Genomic DNA, 3,308 nt, shown 5'->3' with positions numbered 1-3,308 from the left:
CCCAGTGAGATGGATTGGCACAATGGCAGCATCCATGGGCTTAAGCATGGCAACAATTGTGAGGTTGGCCCAGGACCGGGCAGTGTTTCGTTCTGTTGTACATATGATCGCTATGAGTCAGTACCAACTTGATGGCACCTAACTACAATAACACACTCCAAAAAATTTTCACATAGGCATATATTTAAATATGTTCATCATAGAATCATCTATGGTAATAGAAATTCAGAGGTCACTCAGACATTCATCTGTGGAGGAAAATAGAAGACATTTATGAATAGAGTGAATAAATGCTACTCTATTCAATGTAGTAGTTAGGAGCAACCAATTACAAACATTAGGAGTGGGAACCGACTCCATGGCACACTACCACCACCAATTACAAACAAACACAGCATCAAAGATATACCTTGAAAATGCTATTGAGACTAAAAAGAAAGTTCCACTGAAAAATACCAGTTGTATAAATAAAAATATAAATGAATAGGTGCAGATATAAGTAGGATTGGAGATTTTTTGGGCAGTAATTTGAGGCGATTCCTTCTGATAGATGCTATTTGTTCTGTGAAGTGGAGGCAAGGTCATATACTGAGAAGCACATAGGTAGAAGAGTGTGGAGAATGGAAAAGTTTGACTACAGAAACTAAACAAAAGAAATGTAATAATAAAAATTTCAGCCAGCATTGGGGTCCAGCTGAGGTTGGTGACTATGAATTTATATTGCTAGCAATCTTTCTGATGTGTGATTTGTTTCTAACTGTTCTAGCTGCCCATCAGGTGGCCTGGAGAGAGCCGATATTAAGTCAGCCATAAAAGAAAAGGAAGAAATGCATTCATTTTTTTTTTTCTTCCTGTTTTCTGTTTCATTTTGTTTTTAATTATCCAGGTGGTACTACTTCCCATTTATCAGGTGCTTCTAGAGGAGAGCAAAAGTGAGCTTAGCCATGATTAAAATAGCGATGTGTGACAGATGACTTTTAAAGAAGGCTACGATATGTTTAGAAATCTGATCACAACTATGATTTCAGAGTTAACCTTCAAAGTTCTTGCTTTAAGATGGAAGAAGTACTATGGTAAACTAGAGGGGTTGAATTCTAACCCTGGGCATGTCACTAATGAGCTTTGTGAGTTGGGCTCTTTCTGTTTCAACACTTATTAAAAAAGAAAGAAAAAAAGACAGAAGAAAGAGGTTTAGATTACTCGTCTTTACATATCTTTCAACTAAAAATGATTCTAGCCTGAACCCTGAAAATTACTACCAAATACTAGGCAAAGGATAAGCTGCTAAAATTACTTAAATGAGATTTGTTTTTCTTTTGTTCAAGAGCACCATATGGAATTTTGAAAAACTTTTAGTTTTGAATACTAATGTAGATAGTTGTCAATCAAGAGAATTCAGAATTCATTTCCTATATTCTTATCTATTTAATGAAGAAGATTTGAAATTAGCTTCCAGTTGTCACCAAAGAATATTGTTGATTTTTATTAGGTCCCATTGAGTCAGCTCTGACATGTAGTGACTCTATGTACAGCAGAAGGAAACACCACCTGCTCCTTTCCCATCCTCACAATTGCTGCTACGTTGGAGCTCAATGCTGCTGCCATTGTGTCAGGATATCTCATTGGGCGCCTCCCTCTTTTACTTTACCAAGCATGATGCTCTTCTCCAGGGACTGATCACTCCAAATAATATGTCCATGGTATGAGAGATAAAGTTTGGCCATTTTGGCTTCTAAGGAGCATTCTGATTGTATTTCTTCTAACACAGATATGTTTGTTCTTCTGGCTATCCATGGTACATTTAATATTCTTCTCCAACACCATAACAGCTCTATTATTATTGGAAATGTAGTTAAAAAAATATATATAAAGAGGAAATTTAACATTTATTTTTTACTGCTTTATCTGAAATAAAATTATTATGGAATTTATACAATTAAGAACATATTCATTGTATAGCATATGAATCTTGAAGTCTGCCTATTTTCATTCAGGATTCCTGATGTAGTGTTGTAGGAAAAGCACTGGACTACTAACCACAATTCTGATGTTCAAACCCTCCCGTAACTCCTAGGCAGCTCCTTGTAGGAAACCATACATAGAATTTCTATGAGTCAGAACCAACTTGTCACTCCACAACAATAAGAAAAACAACATTCATTTATGTGGTTCTATCTGATCTAACACCAATCCTCAATAATTTGGGAGTGAAAATCCTAATTATTTCAAGAAATCATTTTCCCTTAAAGAATAAAAGACATTAAATAAAACAAAATATTTCTTTCTGAAAAAAAATTTCAGAAGGACATAAATAAATTGATGCCCTACGCTTAATACTGTGGTTGGCACATAAGGCAGATTCATAGGGAGTCACAAATCTGATATCCTTTAACTAGATAATGTCCTTTAACTATTCTAGCCAATGGATTAGAGTAAGAATAACAGTTGTCTCTTTCTGGCCACAGTCAGGATCAAATCTATGGCAACTGGATAGAGTCCCTTGGAGGGATAAATGTTTAATATGATCACTCACTTAATAAAAGTTTGGAGATTGGAGACTACCTAAAAGTGCCTTTAAAGAATGGCCTGGCAATTTAATTCTGAAAAAAAAGTAGGCTAATGACTACCCTAAGAAACATAATTCAACTCTGACATTCTCTGAGTCACCATTGTTAGGTGCCATTGAGTCAGTAACGACTCATAGTGACCCTATGCACAGCTAAACGAAACTGCTCAATCCTGGGCCAACATCACTACTGTTGCCTGGCTTTAGTCCATCGATGCTGCTACTTGGCCAATCCATCTCGCTGGGGGTCTTCCTCGTTTTCTCTGACCCTCCACCTTACCAAACATGATATCCTTCTCCAGCGACTGGTTCCTCCTGACAATACTTCCGAAGAATGTGAGATGAAGTTTGGCCATCTTGGCCTCCAAAGAGAACTCTGGCTGCACTTCTTCCAACATGGATCCATTGGTTGTTTTGGCAGCCCATGTACTTTCAACATTCTCCTCCAACACCATAACTCATAAGTATCAATTCTTCTACAGTCTTCCTTATTTACTGTCCAGGTTTCACATTCATATGATGTTATTGAAAAGTTCATGGTTTGGGTCAGGCACACCTTAGTCTTCAAGCTGACATATATGCTCTTCAACACTTTTAAAAAGTCTTGTGCAGCAGATTTTTCTCATACAATACATCATTTGATTTCTTGACTGCTGCTTCTGTGAGTGTTGATAGTTTATCCAAGAAGAATGAAGTCCTTGACAACTTCAATCTTTTCTCCATTGATAAGAAAATAGTTTAT

The sequence above is a fragment of the Chrysochloris asiatica genome, unplaced genomic scaffold (assembly GCF_000296735.1).
Source record: "Chrysochloris asiatica unplaced genomic scaffold, ChrAsi1.0 scaffold00022, whole genome shotgun sequence".
Taxonomy (NCBI): domain Eukaryota; kingdom Metazoa; phylum Chordata; class Mammalia; order Afrosoricida; family Chrysochloridae; genus Chrysochloris; species Chrysochloris asiatica.
Note: the sequence above shows the minus strand (reverse complement) of the source record.